A 23,674-nucleotide genomic window follows, 5' to 3' on the forward strand; every position below is an offset into this window, starting at 1 on the left:
AAAAGGAGGACTCCTCCCTGTGAGGAGGGGAAGTTCGTGGCTGGATTTGCTATTTTGACTTCATGCCACTGCGTGGTTCAATATTATGACGCAGCTTAGTTGAAAGATGGAGTTTTATTTAATGCCTAAAGTTTAAAAGGTCATTGCCGGCAGGTTCTTTATAATACTGCCAGTTGAAAATCAGTGGAGAGTGAAGATCGGAGTTCGGGAGTTAAAAGATCGAGGAAAGTTGATTTCGACGGTGAAACAGGTTCGACCTTGTTTGATCCTCATTCGGAAGGAATTCGTTGGCTGTCCCCGTGTTAATTCCTGTGAATAGCAGAAAGGATTGGGAACAGTTTTGTCAAGGAAAGGTCAGTGCCTTTAAGCCGTTTCATTTTACATCTTCGTAAATTCTCTGTGGGAAAAGTATAGTTCGACTGGGAACCGCAACAACACGACGTGAAAGAGAATTTAAATCGTTTGAAAAGTCTCTCTTTTAATGGACTGTAAGCATTTTGAACGTTTGGCGTACTACTTTGAAGAACTGTTTTTGCAACATCGCTTTAAGAATTGTTTAAGCTTCATTGCTTTAAGAACTGTTTAAGCTGCCGCACAGCAGCTGACTTCCGGTTACGTTAGTGATTTGTTTACTTTTGGGATTTGTTTTTCAGTGTTTAATAAATGTTTTATTTGTTATAAAAACCCCTGCTTAACTCATATATATATTGTTGCTGAGTCCGTAACACCTGTAATCCATGCAACATTCTGGTATACCTATTTTACACCCTCTCCAAAGCAATGACGTCCCTTCTTATAATTGGGTAGACAGAAATGTAGCTTTAACTACAGTGTTAGATTTAGTTAAAGTTTTAACTGAAGTCCAGATGTAGCTTACCTAAAGTTTTTCAAAGCGGCTGCATAACTTCCTGAGATTTGAACTCAATGCCTCGAGTACTAAAGGCAAACATGCTATATGCCTTCTTCACCACCCCATCAACTTGTGTCACCAGCTTCAGGGAGCTATGAACTTGGACCCCAAGATTCCTCCACACATTAACTCCATTTATCGTCTTGTTCTTAATATATCAGCTCCTGTCTGAGAGGTGACTTGGATCTGCTCCAATTCGCTTAAAACAGCTCGACAGCCGATGCTATCTCATTCACACAACCCTGGGACATCAGGATGCTCGTTATTGATTCTAACTTGGCAATTAACACCATCATCCCCTCTAAAGTAGTCTGTGAACTCCAAGACCTGGGCCTCAATATCCCTTTGTGCAATTGGATCTCGGATTTCCTTACTTGTATGTCCCAGTCAGTTAGGGATTCACTTAGGCATCCGAACTCTTGGCGCACCAACGAATTCACACTAGAGAAAGGCCGTTCAGCAGGAGAGTGTGTGGGATGCCGCCTTTCAGAGGAGAGCGCAATAAGATGAATAAATCCCAGAGACCTGATCATTCATATTCTAGGACATTGTGGTAAGGTAGGAAAGACCAGAGTGTGCAGCCTAACGGCAGAGCACAAACTTAAGGTCGGCTCCATTATTTGCCGATCTCGCCATTAAATCGCCGAGCAGGACTAAAATCGACGAGGATGAGAGCAGAAGCAAGCCTGCATTTAACCGGTCTCCTCCCTTTTGGTCGCTGCTGCCGGGGAAGCTGTAAGAGTCCTGCGTATTGGACAAGGTTTGATCAGTATGGCTTGTGGATTGGACAAACTCTGATTAATGTTACATGTGTTTCTCCTTTGTATAGCTATTGTTTGCAACTTTGATCAGAGCGCTCTGATGCTGACTGGCTCCGCAGCCTGCAATCAACAAACTATACAACACCAAAAAGAACTGAACTGAATTAAACTGAACATTCCTAGACCGTTTCAAGTACTCCTTGGTTTGATGATTAAGATTCTGCGTGCTATGTGCCGTTTGCCCGATTTGTTCTTTTATTTCGCGCGTTCGGTGTTTGATGTTTTTTTTAATAGTTTTCCACTGTGATTTTTTTCATGACTGCCTGCGGGAAGATACATCTCAGAGTTGTATTCTGTGTACATACTTACATGATAAATGTACTTTTATCTTTGAAACTTTGAGAATCACGAGGGCTTCTACAGATATATTAAGAGAAAAAGGATCGTGAGGTATAGAATTAGACCACTTGAAGATCAGCGTGGGCTGATCATAGAGGTGTGAGAGGTGGGTGGACACTTTATAGGACTTTTTGCTCCTTTATGCTCTCAGGAAATCGACACAGAGTCTATAGAAGGGATGAAAACAGCAGTGTGGTTTGCACCAGAGGCAAATTACAGAGGAGGAGATTCTTGCTGTATTGAAGAAAATTAGTGGGGATAAATCACCACGGCCAGACAAGAGACCTCCTTAGACCATTTTGGAAGCTGGTGTAGAAATTGAAAGAGCCCCAGCAGAGATACTTAAATCATACCTCAGCCGCAGGTGAAATGCCGGGGGATTGGATGACAGCTAATGTTGTTCCATTGCTTTAAGAAAAGTGGAGAAATTATAGTCCGGTGAGCCTGATGTCAGTGATGGTAGATGTTTTGGTACTGGAAATATAAGTATTTAGATAGACAGGGCCTGTCTGGGGCTACTCAACATAGTTTCATCTATGGCAGGTCATAGCTAACCAATCGTATAGAGTTTTTTGATGAAACAAAGGTAGCGGATGTTGTCTACATGGACATTAGAAAGGCTTTTGACATGGTCCTAGCGGGTACAATGTGAGTAGATCCCAGAATCAGGCGGTTTAAATCTCCGTACAGGCATCAAGACTTAACCCGGTTATTGCCATGCATGTGCGTACGGTACCTCTGACAAATTCAGAATTTTTTTCTCTGACACTCACTAAACATATATGTCAAACTCAAGCCCGCGGGCCAAATCCGGCCCACGGTGGAATTATCTTTGGCCCGCGAGATAATATCTAATTACTATTAAAGCTGGCCCCAGTAATCGAAGCGCCTATGGCGTATGATATGGCTAATGCTGAGTTTATTCAGGTACCAGGTTTTCAGGGTTTTTAGTGTTTATTCGGCAATCTTTCTCGGCAGTCTTCTTCATAAGAAACGGAATTTGTAAAGTGAAACACTTTGTAGTTATAGCAGAGACTGAGACACATGAGAGCAGGCTGAAAAAACGGAGGCAACGAAAGCTGCGTTCGCACGCGTCCGACTGATCCGGCCCGCATGAAGCTGCATTTTGCTCAATCCGGCCCGTGACCTAAAATGAGTTTGACACCCCTGCAAGTGTTCCCATATATCTGCCCCGAGATGTCTTGCCATTCTATTTTCACCCTATTGAGTAATGCTACGCGTTTCTCATATGGTGCTCGTTATAACCCAACTGCCGGACAACGCATTTCCCTTTTCCCTGCGTATTGCCACCCTCCTTGCACACATTAACACCTATTATCAGCAACTCTGGCTGTGCAATTTTATTCCTTCAGCCTATTGACAAAAATACTTAAAGAATCCTCAAAGTAGCGGATTTCTCCAAACTCCCCAAACCGTCAGCACACAATCACTGCTGCTGTTCTCTCTGTTTAAGTGGTGACAGTCCTTCCGCACTTATGAGGTTTCGGGGCTGGTGGATTTGCCACTGCGTCCCAACTGTGAATTGAAGCAATGTTCTGAAAACGAGTGAGCTGCGTGACAGTAAGAACCTATATTATGCATACAGACTATTTTGGGGTGAGTCTGTCAATACGGTTTACATTGTTTTATCTCATCTTGACAGTACAAATCTGAAACATCTCCCTCGCTAGCAGACGAAGAAAAGAATTTAATGCAAGTGAACTGTCCTTATTACAGTTGTTGGATAGTGCGAGGGTTCCGTGGCTTAACTGGTCAAAGCGCCTGTCTAGTAAACAGGAGATCCTGGGTTCAACTCCCAGCGGAACCTTTAAGTTATGGGGCGAATTGCCATGCGATGAAGGCTGGAAAGCATTACTCTTACCGAGCACAATGCCGTGAAAAAGGAATGGAACAATAATACAGTGTTTAACCTGGTGGTGTCTGCGGAACAAAAAACAGGACGACGGTTCAAATAGATTACATTTCCGATTGCTTGTTCTCCTTTTAATTGAGCACCTTTTTACAGTGTGAAGCTTACAAAGGGCGGCCGTGATCTGCTTTATGATCTGAGAAACGTTTTCACACTGAGTTTCAAAAATCTTTCCTATTGAACTCCGAATAGTTCACTGTATGTTTCAAGAAACCCGACAGATTACGTTAATTAAATGATGTTAATACTTTCAATGCATTTATGTATATATGATAAATACTTTCACATCCGCCATGTTCGATAAACAGAAGCCACGAACCGCAAGCATCCACAGCATAACCCGCCCAATCTGGAGTGTCACAGTCATATTCTTGCCCTTGACACCAATACTTGAACATTTTGTTCTGTAAAGCATTTAGGAATTCAATGCAACCAAAATCCTTGCGGAGAAGAACTAAAAATGGCAGTGGTGGGATTCGAACCCACGCCTCCTTGGAGACTGGAGCCTTAATCCAGCGCCTTAGACCGCTCGGCCACACTACCACGCTTTTTAACCATTACACAGTGACGTGCATTTGTTGACCACGTTAATTTTCAAAGTGTTATATCGTCAGCTAAAGCTTTGAAACATTCTTCCACACATTGTGCTTCGTGTATTTTCCATTTTTCCAGCCCAAAGCAGGCCACAGAGAAGAGTACTTCAGATGTCAGTTCGAATATTTTCAGTTTACACATTGAACATCAAGTATAAATATTCACATTCCCAGCGGATGCAGAGTAAAATCACTCCCTGTCGACCTATCTTGTTACATTCAACGCCCTTTGCACGTGTACTCTATAATGTTGCAAGCTTTTCATTCATATGAATAATCCCAGCTTCCGCATCTTAACATTTCACATTAAAACAGTCATATTGACAACGTTTCTCTAATATCTATACTCAACCCTTTCTAGAATATTTAAAGCCGTTCCAAAATGCAAACTTAAGTCTCTTAATATGAGCTGAAACAGATTTTATGAAGTTGTTGTATGTATTGTATTGTATTGTCTTGCATTTCTGCTGGCTTGCCCTCCAAATGAGAGCTTTTTTAATTTGAAATTACCATCCACAAACAGTGTTTATGGCGGGAGTAGTCGCAAGATAAATTGTGCACGTGAGTTTGTGAGGCGTCAAGTTCCAGGTTCTTTCCTGAACCACAGAAAAGCAGCAGGACATTCAATTTACATTCAATCTACCCAGCTCTGATATTAAATTACGTCATGGCTGATCAGATTGTCTGCCCAACTACTCACTTCCATCGATCTTGTTAACATGTGACTTTTTGATAATAATTTAATTCCCGTCTTATGATAATCCAGGACTCTCTCTCCTCCGCATTTTTCCTGACCAATACCGCGGTTGACGATGCGATGGGAGAAATGCGATCATCTGATTGGCGTTCTGAGTGAATGACTCGATTACTTCAAACAATATATTGGATTTTTAGATTTTCCACCATCACGTAACGTCATCAGCAACTCGAATTCTGACTGTGTTTATCACTGTAACGAGTGCAGAAAAATACCTTCTCTGGAAACAAAAAACATTTTTACTTATATTTGATCACTCGTCAGTAGAAGGCCAACATGCTAGCCATTGCGCCACAGAGCCCACAAGCGCAGACTTTAGTGAAAAGGTAAACATCCTGAGGAGAAACCTGCAATTTATGGAAAACAATCTTTCCTGCGCTCTCTTTCCTTTCACTCAGCAGCAATTTCGGTCGGATCAGAAAATGTCCCATGGCCTTCCCCTCGTGTAGAGGGCGACGCGAAGCCGATATGCTGCATCACCCGCGCTGTTCTGGGAAAGATCCTGTGGGAACAGTTTTCAGTCTAACAACCTCAGAAGCACAGTGTCACTTCCTGAACTTTGACCGCAGTACTCGGGATTCCTTGACTTGTGTCACTGCTTACGGTTGCGGGGATTTCCATTTTCCTCATAAACCTCCAATTAATTTATCTGATTGGAAGGACATTTTCAAATCGGCGCTTTAGATCGCATGAGCTGTTGCTTGCGGTTCTTCTTCATTTAGTAATGTTTATTGGCGGTTGACTGACCAACGAGAGGTACAGTACCGAGACATACAGTATCATACAAACACGCCGAATTATTTTCTTCCAGAAAGTTTTCCACCACCGTCCCATTCACATTTGTGCTACATTAGTAATCGTGGAATTGAATTTAGGAGCCGAAAGGTAATGTTGCAGCTCTATAGGACCCTGGTCAGAACCCACTTGGAGTACTCTGCTCAGTTCTGGTCGCCTGACTACAGGATGGATGTTGTTACGTATTCAGGCAACAATAATTATAGATGAGTTAGACGAAGGGTTTTTATAACAAATAACACGTTTATTAAACACTGATAACAAACCCCCTTCAAATGTAAACAAACCCAAACAATGATCCGAGCTCAGCTGCTCAAACAGTCCTTAATAGCGTTGCAGTCCCAAACAGTCTTCAAAACGGTATTGAAAAGAACTCAGTTCTCTAAAGCGATATGCCGAAAGAAATCAGTACTTTAAAACGATATGCCGACAGTTCAAAAGCTCACGGTACTTTTAAAAGGAGAGACTTTTTAAAGCGATGTAAATTCTCTTCCACGTCGATGTCCTTCGATTCCCAGCGTCGAACTCCCACGTCGAATTTTATTAAATATAACAACTTAAAGTGACTGACCTTCCTTCCACAATATTCTCAATCTCCCGCTTTTTCCAGCAGAGACTATCATGAGAATAGTAAACGAAATCCTTCCGAATGAGGATCAAACAAGGTCGAAGTCAATCCATCGAAAATCGATTCTTCTCTTCACTCTCCATTAGCAAAGAAACCGTTGGCTTTGACCTTTTAAACTTTAGGCATTATATAAAACTTCATTTTTAACTAAACTGCGTCATCACATTAAACCACACAGTGATATGAAGTCATCTTGGCAAATCCAGCCACGAACTGCCCCACCTGACAGGGTGGGTCTTCCTTTTATACCATGTAGAAAAAAAACCCGTCACATGACCTCTACTGGCGGGAAAATGACATCACTCCACCATTACCTCATGTCCAGTATAACTTCAACCCCAGTCACGTGACAAGGGTACCACTGTCACGTGTCACGGGTACGTAACACCTCCCTCCAAAAAAAAACATTTTTGGTCTGACAAGAACAAAAATTTTAACAATTTCTTACAAAAAAAAAACAAATGTATAAATTATATAACATACACAGTATACAATACAGTAGGAGTGTTACAATAAAAAAAACCACTCCAAAAAAAAAATTGTACATTCAATATCGAGATAGACAATCAGCAACCACATTATCTTTACCTTTAATATGAGTTATCACAATATTGTACTCTTGCAACATCAAACTCCAATTTAACAATCTTCTGTTTTTGTTTTTCATCTTACTCAGAAAAACTAACGGATTATGATCAATGTAAACAATAAGTGGTTTTTGAGTTGTACCAACATATACCTCAAAATATTCCAAAGCTAAAACAAGAGATAACAATTCTTTCTCTATTGTTGAATAGTTTCTTTGATGCTTATTAAATTTCTTAGAAAAGTAAGCTACTGGATGATCAACCTCATCACCCTCATTCCTCTGCATCAATACTGCTCCCGCAGCTTCATCACTAGCATCTACAGCTAATGAAAAAGGTTTTTCAAAGTCAGGTGCCTTAAGCACAGGTTGTTGACATATCATTGTTTTCAATTTTTCAAATGCTTCCTGACAAAACACTGTCCACACAAACCTCACATTCTTCTGCAGAAGGTTAGTTAATGGAAGGGCAACATTAGCAAAATTCTTACAAAATTTTCGATAATATCCTACCATTCCCAAAAACCTTCTGAGAGTTTTTTTCCCCGTCGGAGTGGGAATTTCCAAAATTGCCTGAACTTTTGCCTGAACAGGAGCTACCTTACCTTGACCCACAACATAACCAAGGTAAGTCACAGTAGCATGTCCAAATTCACTCTTGGCTAAATTAATAGTCAAGTTAGCTTTTGAAAGCTTTTCAAACAATTTCTCCACCACAATTATGTGTGCTTCCCAAGTATCATTTCCTGTCACTAAATCATCAATATAAGCATCAGTATCTTTCAATCCCTGAATCACAGAATTAATCATCCTCTGAAAAGTACCTGGGGCATTCTTCATCCCAAATGGAAGAACATTATACTCATATAACCCAGATGGAGTTACAAATGCAGAAATCTCTCTACCTCTGTCCGTTAATGGAACACACCAATACCCTTTCAATAAATCAATCTTTGTAAGGAATTTTGCTTTCCCAACTTTATCTACATAATCATCTACTCTAGGAATTGGATATGCATCTGTTTTCGTTACAGCATTCACCTTTCTATAGTCCGTACAAAACCTAATACTACCATCAGGTTTTGGTCCCATAACACATGGCGAACTCCAATTCGAGTTAGAATGTCTAATAATATCATTCTCTAACATGTATTCAATTTCTTTCTCAGCAAGTTCACAATTTTCCATGTTCATCCTATATGGATGTTGTTTAATAGGTTTGGCATCTCCAACATCTACATCATGTGAAGCTATAGTAGTCCTTCTCGGAATATCTGGAAACAAATCCTTATACTTAAAAATCAATTCCTTCATCTGTTGTTTCTGCTCTAGCTGTAAATGTGCTAATTTCTCATCCATATTTTCCAGAATGGTCGAATTAGGTAACCTAACAGAAACAATGTTAGATTTAGAATGAAAGTCAGATGAATCATCTATCATGTTCCCAGTTAAATCCAACTCATTCTCACTAACCACAACAGTCACAGTATCAGATTGTTTCTCAAAATATGGTTTAATCATATTTATGTGGCAAAGTTGTGTTGACCTTCTACGATCTGGAGTTTTTATTACATAATCCACATCATTGATTCTAGACACAATTTCATAAGGTCCATGAAATCTAGCTTGTAAAGGATTTGTCTGCACTGGGAAAAGAACCAACACCTTATCTCCAGGCTTAAACATCCTCATCCTAGCTTCCTTATCATACCAAGTTTTCATTTTCTCCTGAGCCAACTTTAAATTTTCCTTGGCTAAGCTACAAGCTTTATGTAACCTGTCCTTAAATTTCAAAACATAATCCAACAAATTAGTATGCACTTCCTTACTAATCCACTGTTCCTTCAATAAAGCTAAAGGTCCTCTAACTCTATGCCCAAACACAAGTTCAAATGGACTAAAACCTAAAGATTCCTGTACCGATTCCCTTACTGCAAATAAAAGTAAGTTTATACTCTCATCCCAGTCACCTTCATTCTCCACACAATATGTCCTAATCATATTCTTGAGAGTAGAATGAAACCTCTCCAAAGCACCTTGCGATTCTGGATGGTATGCAGACGAAGTGATTTGCTTAGCTCCCAATTTATAAACTATCTGTTGAAACAATCCAGACATAAAATTACTACCTTGATCAGTTTGTATTTCCTTAGGCAATCCAAAATAAGTAAAGAATTTTATAAGAGCCTTCGTCACAGTTTTAGCTTTTATATTCCTAAGTGGTACTGCCTCTGGAAACCTAGACGAAGTACACATGATAGTCAACAAATACTGATAACCAGTTTTTGTCTTTGGTAATGGACCAACACAATCTACAATAACTTTAGAAAACGGTTCACCAAATGCTGGAATAGGTTGTAATGGAGCTACTGGTGTAACCTGATTTGGCTTACCCACAATTTGAGAAGTATGGCACGTCTTACAAAACATCGCCACATCTTTTCTTAAACCAGGCCAGTAAAAATGTTTTAAAACCTTGTCCACAGTTTTCCTTACCCCTTGATGTCCACCTAAAGGCACACTATGAGCTAAAGTCAAAATCTCATTCCGATAAACTTTAGGAACAACTACCTGATAAACAACATTCCATTCCTCACTTGCAGGAATTGTAGGCGACCTCCACTTCCTCATCAACACTCCTTTTTCCAAATAATATCCTACTGACACCTTCTCAATTTCACTACCTAGTAAAGCTTGTTCCCTTAATTTTATAATCTCAGGATCTCTATTCTGCTCTGCTATCATCTCCTTCCGAGACAGAGATAAATCTTCATAGTCAGACTTACTCCCAGAACCTTGTTCAAACAACGAAGGTAAGAAAGTTTCTGACACATCCTCAAAACTCACATCCTGAGTTGAACAGTCATGAGTAACAACCTCATTCTGCACATCAATTTTTTTAGCCATAGCTCTAGTCACAACACAGGAAGAATCTGTGTTAGAATTCACCTCAGGTACCTCTGACTCCATTGTCAAATGCACTTCAGGAAAAACTTGTCCACCTGCCAAGTCATTACCTAACAATAAAGAAATACCCTTCACAGGTAAGCTATGCTGTAGTCCTACTTTAACAAATCCTGTAACTAACCCTGACTTTAAATTTACTTCATGTAAATGTACAGGCATAAAATCACTTCCAACACCTCTTATGTAATTTACCTCACCAGTATCACTCTCTTCATTAAACTTCAACACACTATCTAACATCAGTGATTGAGAAGCTCCAGTATCCCTAAGAATTTTTATTGGCACCAGAGTAGATCCTTCTTTCAAGGATACAAACCCTTCAGTTATAAAATGATCATATCCCTTTCTAACTTTGTCAGACTCTAACAAATCCTCATTTGTGTTTACCAAACCCTGTAACTTTACAGGTGCTTCAGTATGTTGCACACAAGCATCTGTAACTGCTTCCTTCTCTTTCTTTTTCAATTTGAAACAGTTAGCTATTACATGGCCAGGCTTCTTACAATAGTTACAAATAAGACCAAACTGTCTTTCCTTCACAGGTTTTCCTTCCTCCTTACCTCTCTCATTAACCTCTAATTTAATTTCTGATTTACCTTGAGTCTCCATATTATTTTTCCTCTTAAAAATTCTACCCTGAGGAAATTTATTCTTATGGATTAAAACATACTCATCAGCTAATCTAGCACAGTCCTGCAATTTATCAGTATCCCTCTCATTTAAGTAGGTCCTTACTTCAACAGGAATGCTTCTTTTAAATTCCTCCATCAAAATCAGCTCTTTCAAAGTCTCATAGTCCTCATTTACATTTTTAGAAGAAACCCATCTCTCAAAACACATAGCTTTATCATAGGCAAATTCCACATAAGTCTTTTCCACAGACTTTTTCAAACTCCTGAATCTTTCCCTATACGCTTCTGGGACTAATTCATATGCTTTGAGAATATTTTCTTTCACAATATCATAATCTAATGCTTGCGCAGCAGTTAAAGCTGTGTAAACGTGTCGTGCCTTGCCTTTGATTACACTCTGTAATAACACTGACCATTTATCTTTCGGCCACTCTGACATCCGAGCAATACTTTCAAAATTTTGAAAATATCTCTCCACTTCTGTTTCACTAAATGGAGGGACCAATTTAATTTCTTGGCTAGCAACAAACGGTTTTCTAGAATCAGCAGACTGTTCTACAGACCTTAACTTCTCCATTGCATATTCAAAATCTCTTTGCTTTTGCTCAGCTTCCAATTTACACCTTTCTAACATCATTTGTTCAATTTGCAACTGCATCTCCAGATTACTTATTGGAAACGATTCTAAAATCGATTCTTCAAAATGACCCGAAGCCACAAAATGTGATGCGATCTTTCTCTGTATTACAGCTTTTGAAGTAGTTGGCAAAATCCCTTTAAGATGCAACCGATTAGCAAGTTCAGAGACTTCAGTTTTTTCCGCCTTCGCTAACAAATCCGCGACTGGCGAATCCAGAAACTCATCAATATTCATCGTTGCCGAATACCACTCACAAGCCAATCAAACAAAAAAAATCGAGCAATCCCCGTTACCAAAACACCGATTCAAAATTCAAAAAGCTTATTAAACTCAAATAATTCAATTCCGAACGTAGCCCCCATATTTATGTTACGTATTCAGGCAACAATAATTATAGATGAGTTAGACGAAGGGTTTTTATAACAAATAACACGTTTATTAAACACTGATAACAAACCCCCTTCAAATGTAAACAAACCCAAACAATGATCCGAGCTCAGCTGCTCAAACAGTCCTTAATAGCGTTGCAGTCCCAAACAGTCTTCAAAACGGTATTGATAAGAACTCAGTTCTCTAAAGCGATATGCCGAAAGAAATCAGTACTTTAAAACGATATACCGACAGTTCAAAAGCTCACGGTACTTTTAAAAGGAGAGACTTTTTAAAGCGATGTAAATTCTCTTCCACGTCGATGTCCTTCGATTCCCAGCGTCGAACTCCCACGTCGAATTTTATTAAATATAACAACTTAAAGTGACTGACCTTCCTTCCACAATATTCTCAATCTCCCGCTTTTTCCAGAAGAGACTATCATGAGAATAGTAAACGAAATCCTTCCGAATGAGGATCAAACAAGGTCGAAGTCAATCCATCGAAAATCGATTCTTCTCTTCACTCTCCATTAGCAAAGAAACCGTTGGCTCTGACCTTTTAAACTTTAGGCATTATATAAAACTTCATTTTTAACTAAACTGCGTCATCACATTAAATCACACAGTGATATGAGGTCATCTTGGCAAATCCAGCCACGAACTGCCCCACCTGACAGGGTGGGTCTTCCTTTTATACCATGTAGAAAAAAAACCCGTCACATGACCTCTACTGGCGGGAAAATGACATCACTCCACCATTACCTCATGTCCAGTATAACTTCAACCCCAGTCACGTGACAAGGGTACCACTGTCACGTGTCACGGGTACGTAACAATGTGGAAACCATAGAAAGGGTGCAGAGGAGATTTACGAGGATGTTGCCTGGATTGGGGAACATGCCTTATGAAAACAGGTTGAGTGAACTCGGCCTTTTCTCCTTGGAGCGACGGAGGATGAGAGGTAACCTGACAGGTGTATAAGACGATGAAAGGCATTGATTGTGTGGGTAGTCAAAGGCTTTTTCCCAGGACTGAAATGGCTGCCACAAGAGGGCACAGGTTTAAGGTGCTGGGGAGTAGGTACAGAGGAGATGTCAGGGGTAAGTTTTTTTTTTACGCAGAGAGTGGTGAGTGCGTGGAATGGGCTGCCGGCAACGGTAGTGGAGGCAGATACGATAGGGTCTTTTAAGAGACTTTTGGATAGGTACATGGAGCTTAGAAAAAATAGAGGGCTATGGGTCACCCTAACAGTTTCTAAGGTAGGGACATGTTCAGCACAATTTTATGGACTGAAAGGCCTATATTGTGCTGTAGGATGTTTTTATTTTTCAATGGTTCTATGTGTTACTATAGCCCCACTTAGCACTAGGACCATTAAAATCCCTTGATTATTAGGAAACTTTTAACGATCCTTTGTAAGGTTCAAAAAAGGAACATAGAAGGAAAAAGGGAAAAAAAGTAAAGGAAGAAAAAAATAATGTTAACGCTACTCTGACCATTAACAACACATCTTTGCAGTTTGGATATTATTTATTCTTCCCTCTACAATTAATTATTTTATCTCCAGACGTTTCTCTGCAGCTTTTCACATAATGTTATTATTTTTATGTCGTACATTTAGCTTGTGCTGTCCAATTTATCACATCTGCCATGACAGTGACAAATGTTAATTTATCAACAGCCATAGAACCATAGAACACTACAGCACAGAAAACAGGACATTCGGTCCTTCTAGTATGTACCGAAACTTTATTCCGATAGTCCCATTGACTTGCACCCAGTACATAATCCTCCAGACCTCTCCCATCCATGTACCTATCCAATTTATTCTTAAAACTTAAGAATCAGCCCCCGTCGGATGGCTGCTTTTTACACACTCCCACCACTCTGAGTGAAGAAGTTCCCCCTAATGTTCCCCCTAAACCTTTCCCCTTTCACCCTAAAGCCATGTCCTCTTGTATTTATCTCTCCTAATCTAAGTGCAAAGCGCCTACTCCCATTTACTCTCTCTATACCCCTCATACTTTTGCCTACCTCTATTAATTCCCCCCTCATTCTTCTACGCTTCAAGGAATAAAGTCCTAATCTGTTCAATATTTCCCTGTAACTCCAGGCGACATCCTAGTAAATCTTCTCTGCACTCTTTCAGTCTTACTGATATCCTTCCTATAGTTAGGTGACCAGAAATGCACACAGTACTCCAAATTTAGCCTCACCAATGTCTTACACAACCTCACTATAACATCCCAACTCCTATACTCAATACTTAGATTTATGAATGCCAGGATGTCGAAAATCTTCTTTACAACTCCCGTGACACCACTTTCAGGGAATGATGTATCTGAACTCCCAGATCCCTTCGTTCCTCCGCACTCCTCAGTGTCCTGCCATTTACTGTGTATGTCCTACCTTGATTTGTCCTTCCAGAATGCAACACCTCACACTTGTCTGCATTAGCTTCCATCTGCCATTTTCTGGCCCATTTTTTCAGTTGGCCCAGATCCCTCTGCCAACTTTGAAAGAGGTCTCGGCACGAGCTACGGAAAGCCATTGTGACAGCGAAAGACAGGCCAATTCATGTGACATAAAATGCAGAATTCTCTTCAGTAAGCTTATCTTTCTGCACGCAAGTCTGTGCCTGTGGGCTCTACGGCGCAAAGACAAGCATGTTGGCCTTCTGCTGACGAGTGATCAAGTATGAGTAAAATTATTTCTGGTTCCAGAGACGGTATTTTCTCCGCACTCGTTACAATTATAAACACGGTCAGAATTCGAGTGGCTGATAACGCCGTGTGATAATAGAGAATCTAACAATCCAAGACATGGTTTGAAGTGATCGTGTCATTCACTCAACACGCCAATCAGATGATCGCATTTCCCTCAGCACATCGTCAGAGAGAGAGATAAAAGAGATGACAGTGTCCTCCATTATGCATAAGACAGGAAACAAATTCTTAACAAAAAGAAAGCGACATATTGACAAGATCGGTGGAAGGGAGGACTTGGGGAGACAATCTGATCAGCAATGACGCAATTGAATGTCAAGGCTGAGTAATCTACAAGCTGCTGATGTGCACAGATGTTTGCATTTCCTGTGGTTCAGGAAACAACCTGGAATTTGTCGCTTCACAATCACTCAAGTGCCCAGTTCACCTGGTATCTCACCCCGCATAAACACTGTTTGAAGATGTTTCTTAAATTAAAAACCCGGAATTGGACGACTGGCAGAAGAGTGCTGGCGGAACAGTATCTGGTGCGGTGCAATTGCAAGTCAGTACTATGTAATCATAAAACAACTTCATAAAATCTGTTTCAGTCATATTGGTGGCTTGTGGTGGTGATTTTTGGAACGACTTTAAATATCCCAGAATAGGTTGAGTATAGATATTCGAGAACCGTTGTGAATGGGAGTGTTTCAATTTGAAATGTTAGGATACGGAAGTTGGGATTCCTTCATGTAAATAAAACCTTGCAATATATTGGAGTACACGTGCAAAGGTCTCTGAATGTGACAAGGTAGGTCGACAGGGAGTGATTTTACTCTTTGCATCCGCTGGGAATGTGAATATTTAACCCTAGCGTTCAATATGTACTGTATACTGAGCATACTCGCACTGACATCTGGCTGCTACCCAGCAGTTTGAAGAGGCAGCTCTATACCATTGTTCTCTTTGGTCTTCTTTGGGTTGGAAAGAAAATTGGAAAATGCATGAAGCCTCAAGCACAGTGTCTGGAAGAATGTTTCAAAAATTTAGCTGATGATATAACACTTCGAAGATTAACATGGTCAAAAAATCCACGTCACTGTATAATAGTTAAAAGCGTGGTAGTGTGGCCGAGCGGTCTAAGGCGCTGGATTCAGGCTCCAGTCTCCAAGGAGATGTGGGTTCGAATCCCACCACTGCCATCGTGAGTACACGTGTTTGTTCTTTTCCGCCAGGATTTCGGTTGCGGTAAATTCTGAAACCTTTTAAAGAGCTAATTGTAAGAATGACAAATCATGGCTACGATCGAGTATTGGTGTCATAGCCATATATATTACTGTAGGACAGCCGAACACTGCAGATTGGGCGGGGGATCTTGTGAATGGGTGGGATTCGTGGCCTCTATTTATCAAAAGTAGTGGGTGAAAAATAATTAGCATCAATGTATATTCTAGCTTATTTCTGTAACGCTGTTTGAACTGTTTCTTGAAAGAAAAAATGCAACGACCTAGTCTGAGTTCAGTTGAAAAGACTTTTGGAATGCAATTTTTCAGTAAGACCAGGACAAGATCATGAAGCCGATCACGACCGCATTCTGTAAACGGTCGTCACCGTAAAACAACCTTACACTGTAAAAACGCTATAACAAGGCAAGACAAGCTAATCAGAAATGACATCTATTTGAACCTGACAGTCTAAAATAATTAACACGGACAACACGCTGGATGATTTGATTTGACCACAGCATCTGCAGTGTACTTCGTGTTTACTAAAATAATTAGTCTGGCCTCGAAGTGCTCTGTCGTATCTTCTGCATTCGTCCACATCTCCCCAAGGGTGCATTCACCCTTTTGAAAAACAACCTGTCGTGATATTTTGGATCTATGACAGATAATTCAGTTCTATTTCAAACCCCGTGTTTCGGGTACTTCCTGTCTCTGTCAGAAGACTAATACGCAGTGGAGAGGAATCCAGTTGGTCACTTCTCATGTCAATAGTTCTAAATCCATCCCTGCTCTTCACCTCTCGCTCTCCTTGCAAATGGCCACTATTCCTTCAGTGAAGAGGTTCATCTTGAATTTGCTGCATAACTTTCTGCAGACTGCAGATAAAGACGAGTTCACTGAGGTTTCGTCCCAAATATTCCTACGTGAAGCGTGAATGTCATGGACCGTTAAACAACTTCTTCAATGCTCTTTTCAATGTAATGGGTTATTTTCACTGATTCCAAAGGGCTGTGCCTCATACAGCTCGGGTGTTGCGATACACCACTCTCCACTAAATTATAACAGCAGAATGGTGGGTAACTCTTTGATGGAGAGGGTCAGAAACCAAAGAGGATCTAACGCAAGTAATGGCTTTGCAGCTTCAGATTATGGTAGGGTCAGAATTTACAGGGTATAGGGGAAGGGAATCAGACCAGTAGGATATAGAGACAGATGAAATTTCAGCAACATTTGGAAACTGCTTGACTGAAAAATTGTGCTTGAATGTGTTTCTTTTTTCTGTAAAATGCTGAAGGAACTCAACAGGTCAGGCAGTATCTATGCAGAGCAATAAACAGCACGTCTGGGGCTGAGACCCTTTAGTGTTCGGTGACTGGAGATGACATTCAGCCCGAAGCCTCGTCTGGTTATTCTTTGGCATCGATGCTACCTGACCTGTTGAGCTCCGCCAGCATTTTGTGTGTGTTGTTCTATATTTCAAGAATCTGCTGAATCTCTTGTGCTTTATATCTGAATGTGTAAATCGGTTGGACTTCGACAATTGACACATGGAATGCCTATTGATATCAGAATCAAGTTTAATATCATCGGTATATGTCGTGAAAATTGTTAACTTTACGGCAGCAGAACAATGAAATACGTGATAAATAAATATATAGAAAAGAAACTGAATTACATTAGATGTATATACAGTGGCATGCAAAAATTTGGGTACCCCTGGTCAAAATTTCTGTTACTGAGAATAGCTAAGTGAGTAAAAGATTACCTGATTTCCAAAAGGCATAAAGTTAAAGACGACACATTTTTTAATATTTTAAGCAAGATACTATTTTTATTTCCATCTTTTGCAGTTTCAAAATAACACAAAATAAAAAGGCCTGAAGCAAACGTTTGGGCACCCTGCATGGCAGTACTTAGTAACACCTCCTTTGGCAAATATCATAGCTTGTAAATGCTTTCTGTAGACAGCTAAGATTCTTTCAATTCTTGTTTGGGGGATTTTCGTCCATTTTTCTTTGCAAAAGGCTTCTAGTTCTGTGAGATTCTTAGGCTGTTTTGCATGCACTGTTCTTTTGAAGTCTATCCACAAATTTTCAATGATGTTTAGGTCGGGGGACTGTGAGGGCCCTGGCAAAACCATCAGCTTGCGCCTCTGGAGGTAGTCTGGAGGTAGATTTTTAGGTGTGTTTAGGATCGTTATCTTGTTGTAGTTTTTTTTTTACAGACGGCGTGATGATTGTTTGCAGAATTTGCTGGTATTTAATTGAATTAATTCTTCCCTCTACCAGTGAAATGTTCCCCGTGCCACTGTCTGCAACACAAACTCAAAGCATGATCGATCCACACTCGTGCTTAACAGTTGGAGAGGTGTTCTTTTCATGAAATTCTGTACCCTTTTTTCTCCAAGCATACCTTTGCTCATTGCAGCCAAAAATTTCTACTTTAACTTCATCAGTCCACAGGACTTGTTTCCAAAATGCATCAGACGTGTTTAGATGTTCCTTTGCAAACTTCTGATGCTGAATTTTGTGGTGAGGGCGAAGGAAATGTTTTCCTCTGATAACTCTTCCGTGAAGAGTTAAACTCTTTCGCTGCACAATAGAACAGTGCATTAACAATCCAGAGTCTGCTAAATCTTCCTGAAGGTCTTTTGCATTCAAACGGTGATTTTAATTTGTTTTCCCAGCAATCCTACGAGCAGTTCTCTCGGAAAGTTTTCTTGGTCTTCCAGACCTCAACTTGACCTCCACTGTTCCTGTTAACTGCCATTTCTTAATTACATTACGAACTGAGGAAACAGCTACCTGAAAACGCTTTGCTATCTTCTTATAGCCTTCTTCTGCTTTGTGGGCATCATTTATTTTAATTTTCAGAGTGCTAGGTAGCTGCTTAGAGGAACCCCTGGCTGCTGATCGTTGAAAAAAGGTTTGAAGAGTGAGGGTGTTTATAAAGCTTTGAAATTTGCATCACCTGGCCTTTCCTAACGATGACTGTGAACATGCTATAGCCCTAACAAACTAATTAAGGTACGAGAACTTGGTAAAAGTTAACTGAGAGCTCAAATCTCTTGGGGTGCCCAAACTTTTGCATGGGCTCCTTTCCTTTTTCTCTCTCAAAAATTGTACAAAACACAAATAATACACTAATCTTGCTTAAAATGTTAAAAAAGAATGTTTCATCTTTAACTTTATGACTTTTGGAGACCAGTTCCTCTTCTACTCACTTAACTATTCACAGTAACAGAAATTTTGACCGGGGTGTCCAAACTTTTGCATGCCACTGTATGTATATTAATTAATTTCAATAAGTAGTGCAAAGAAAAAAAAAGAAACAAAAACAAGTAAATGATGTATTGTTATGGGTTCAAAGTCCACTCAGAAACTGAATGGGGAAGCATTAGTTGGATGTTCAATAGAGCAGGTTCAGAAACCAGGCAAAGGTGAGCACAAGGCAGAAATTTGGAGGGTGGTAGGGGTAAGCGCACATGATGAGGAACAGGGAAACATAGTAGTGGGCGTGGAAATGAATGACAGTGTAGCAACATTTGGAAGCTGATTGACAGAGGGAAAAAATCAGGTTTACTTTGACTTCTAGCACATGATGCCTGTTGACTTCAAGTAGATTGCTTGTGGGAGCTTGCTCTTAAATTTCCTATTCAGTTCTGACAAAAATATTGACTGGATTGATGGCATTTGGTAGTGGGGAGGCAATGCCTGTAAGCACTTTCAATGGCACTGTTCTGACCTAGAAATCTTTGAGATAGATAGATAGATAGATAGATACTTTATTCATCCCCATGGGGAAATTCAACATTTTTTCCAATGTCCCATACACTTGTTGTAGCAAAAACTCATTACATACAATACTTAACTCAGTAATAATATGCTTCAGAATGTACTATCACTGCGAATTGAGAGCGGAGGTGCTGACAGTCTGTTGGATCTGACTGTTTAATTGTTATTTTCTTTGCAGTTTAACAACTATCTGCCTTTATATACATAACAGTTAATATGCCTCCAGTGGCTGTACAAAGCAGATTTCTGGAAGTTTCTTTGTACTTTATTAAGTGAGTGTTTCCTGATTGGTTATTTTTTACTGCAGTAATGACTATGTATTTTAATTGGATTATTTGATCTGAAGATTTGAATGGGATTTTTCTTATGTTTGGGTATAGAAGTAGCTGTTTTATGCTGAGTACCATCTTTAGTCTCTCTGTCTTCTTCAATTTAGTAGACACTTCTCACTGTTCTGTTTCTGTTCGATCAACTTTTAATAAAGCAATCATGAAGCAACAAGCTTTATTCCTCATTCCTAACTTCCTGGCACCTGAAAGAACATCTAAATCCGTTAGTTGTCTGAAACTGGGAACTCAGTCTTTCAATATATTCAATCTTCAACTGTATCGAACCCCGTAACTGGGTCACTTACCAGCAAAGATAGAGAGGTCCGTTGAAGTCTGATGGTACTATTTTTAACAGTATTTATTAGTAAAAATACACAAAAATATCATCAATGCAAACATACAGATAATATATGTCGTCAATACTAAATCTAAAAGTGCAGGTATAATAATAATCAATAAGAAATAGCTCTATCGTTGTCTAGGGGATAATGTATTGTCCGATGGAAATATAAAAGTCACTCAGTTCATTCAGGCTGCAGCCTTTGGTTGGAGACAAGAGAGATTTTTAGAAAACTTGCTGGCTTTCCTTTTTATGATTTCGATTATTCGGAATTTCGTTGGTGTGGCCTCTTCTTTAGCTAAGCCGTTCTTCCGTGACGAGCCCGCCAATTCCCAGGCAAGGGAAAATGACGCACGCGAGCCCCACCGGCTGTCGCTATTAAACGCTGTCACGGGATTTCTAGCGTTTCTCCTGGTGCGTCTCAAGGGGTTGTTCCCCAGACCCTCTTTGATCCTTACTCACGGGGTCTCAGATGTCAATCAGGTTGGGATGATGCAATCCCTCAACCAGCCCACTCTGGTCATCTCCTGAGGGCTTCAATGAATAGTACAGTACTCAATACACAATTCCGTCTCCAAGAAGACAATAGCCGTTATCAGTGGTTCCGTCTTTGCTGAGGCCAGGACACATTCCAAGCCTTGTGTATTCTGGGCGTCTCTCTCTCTCATTTCCTGGGTCCCAGACCCGAATTAATAGCGATCTTGCGATTCTCAAAAACGGAGGGGGGCTACTTTGTACCCTTCGGCCCCTCAGAGTTGTGGCACATTCGTAACACAACAAAAGGGAAAGGAAGAGGTTGGCCTTCTTCTTCATGTGGTGCTGAGTGGAGAATATCACTGCGGACAGTGTTAGGAAATGTTTTTGTATGGACAAATTGAACAGCAACAGAAAGAAGACATAGGTGGAAATGGTCTCCAAACCCTTAGGTATGGCCTCTCATGAGACAAAGCACAAATGGGGAGGTAGCAAAAGGGAGGTAAGAAAGGAATTTTGATTGCAAGTTGCTGAAGCTAATCAAATTGGCAAGGTACAAGGAAGAGGAATTTGTGCAGTGGCTAGGGAATGTTCTTTACAGGAGTATGTTACAGAACAGGCTATTTCATATGTGGTTCTGTGTTATGAGGTCAGATTAATAAGAGAAATTGTGGTGAAAGATTCCCAAGGAACAAATGAGCACTATGGAATAATTCCAGACAGAGTTTGAGAACAAACACCTGTGTCCAGAACCAATGTCCTCAACCTAAATAAGGGCAGTTACACGGGTGTGAGGGTGGAGCTGTCTGGGGTGGATGGGGTAAATAGGCTCAGGGACAGGTCAGTGGATGAGCAGAGGCAGGGGTTTAAACAGACTAGTGAATAAGGCTCAGCAGACTATAATCCCAATTAGGCAGAAGGATCCGGAAGAAAGATGAACCATCTGTGACCAGCCAAAATAGTCAAGGTAAATATAGAATCAAAGGACATATAAAGAGACAAGGGTTGTTATTAGGCCAGAGAATATTACAGGAAGCAGTGAGAAGAAACAAAAAATAAAACAAACAAGGAAAAGACATATAAATTAACTCAATAATCTGATCAGTGTTCATAGTAGGGACACAGCAAACATGCCATAGAAATCTGATGGGTGACATTTCAACACTATGTAATGATTCAGAATTGGCTTGCACATAGGAGACAGAGGGTAGAGGTTGAAGGGACTTATTCAAGCTGGAGTTCTGTAATTGATGGTGTTATGCAGGGATCTGTGCTAGGACCTCTGCTGTTCGTGATGTATATAAATGACCGGGATGAAAATGTAAGTGGGTGGGTTAGTAAGTTTGCAGATGCTACCAAGTTGGTGGAGTTGTGGATAGTGTAGAAGACTAGCAAAGAATTCAACACGATATAGATCATTTGCATATTTGGGCAGAGAAATGGAAGATGGAGTTTATACCAGATAAATGTGAGGTATTTTACCTTGGTAGGGCAAATGCAAGGAGACAGTCCATTATTAAGGGCAAAACCACCACCAATTCTGCCAACAATTTAGATGTTCCTTGTTGGGTCTGATCAAGAGCATATGCACTTTCATTTGCTAATGTTTCCAATGCTGATGCCATGTTAATCAGTTCCGAAGCTGCTTTACCGGTTCCACGGGCAACCTTCCCCAGGGATAACACTAAGTCCTTTTACTCTGGTGCTAGTATTTTTTTATGGAGGTATATACCATCCTCTGAAACACTCGTTGTTTCCAAATTTATATCCCCATCTTCCCCCAATAACATTCTGGCTGTACCGATAAGGGGAGGAAGGGGGTTTACGTTTCTGAGTCTCATCATCATTGTACCAACATATCCAGGACAGAAGGTTTGGACTGATTAAAGTAACAGTTCATCTCTGTTTCATTAAAGGGCACGGGTAAAATGGGCACACCTATTTCTACATGTGCCTGGGCAGCCATACAAACCCAGCAGCTTGAGAAATTTGCCCTGTTTGCATAATCGTAAGCCATTCATAAGAAAGCGTTTATGGTACAGAATTGACAAGGGCTAAACCAGCCATTGTCATTAGGACTCAGAGTTTTTAATATATTTTATTCACACCTTTTACAGTGAGATGCATGAATCCACAACACATTTTATCTTAGCTTGACGGCTGCATTGTGACCGGCAAAATCTGAAATGGTCCTTCGAATTGAGGTTCCAAACAATTTTTTTCTTTTAAATGTTCGACCCCCATGTAGCCGCTGGGCTTGATGCCATGGCACTTAGCATCTGCTAATGGTTGCTGGGCTTCCTTTACCTGTTGATGATATTTGGTAACTCCCAGTGGCACATCAGATGGAAGGTGCAGGGGCTGTCTCATTGTGATTTAATGTGGGGAGAAATCAATGTTCTATTAGCAGTGGCACGAATAGTCATCAGAACCAAAGGCAACGCCGGCTTCCATTTTAGTTCAGTTTCCTCACACACTTTGCTAAACTTATTCTTAAATTGTTCTGTTCACCCTTTCCACTAGGGCAACTGACTGAGGATGGTAGCTACAATGGAAATGTTGATCCACCTGTAAGACTTTGTTTACTTTTTTAAAATAAGCTACCAGTGAAATTGGGACTGTTGTCATTAGATAGATAGATAGATAGATAGATAGATAGATAGATAGATAGATAGATAGATAGATAGATAGATAGATAGATAGATAGATAGATAGATAGATACTTTATTCATCCCCATGGGGAAATTCAACTTTTTTTCCAATGTCCCATACACTTGTTGTAGCAAAACTAATTACATACAATACTTAACTCAGTAAAAAAATATGATATGCATCTA

General features: G+C 40.2%; 3 non-coding genes across 3 annotated transcripts; 2 read left to right on the plus strand and 1 right to left on the minus strand.

Annotated features, from left to right (window-relative positions):
• Nucleotides 1–3,824: 3,824 nt before the first annotated feature.
• On the plus strand, nt 3,825–3,898 carry trnat-agu (transfer RNA threonine (anticodon AGU)). Its single transcript has one exon. It is a non-coding gene; the product is annotated as a tRNA-Thr (tRNA).
• Nucleotides 3,899–4,461: 563 nt separating this feature from the next.
• On the minus strand, nt 4,462–4,543 carry trnal-aag (transfer RNA leucine (anticodon AAG)). The gene has a single exon. It is a non-coding gene; the product is annotated as a tRNA-Leu (tRNA).
• Nucleotides 4,544–15,794: 11,251 nt separating this feature from the next.
• On the plus strand, nt 15,795–15,876 carry trnal-cag (transfer RNA leucine (anticodon CAG)). The gene has a single exon. It is a non-coding gene; the product is annotated as a tRNA-Leu (tRNA).
• Nucleotides 15,877–23,674: the final 7,798 nt, after the last annotated feature.

This window comes from Hemitrygon akajei, chromosome 24, assembly GCF_048418815.1.
Source record: "Hemitrygon akajei chromosome 24, sHemAka1.3, whole genome shotgun sequence".
Taxonomy (NCBI): Eukaryota; Metazoa; Chordata; class Chondrichthyes; order Myliobatiformes; family Dasyatidae; genus Hemitrygon; species Hemitrygon akajei.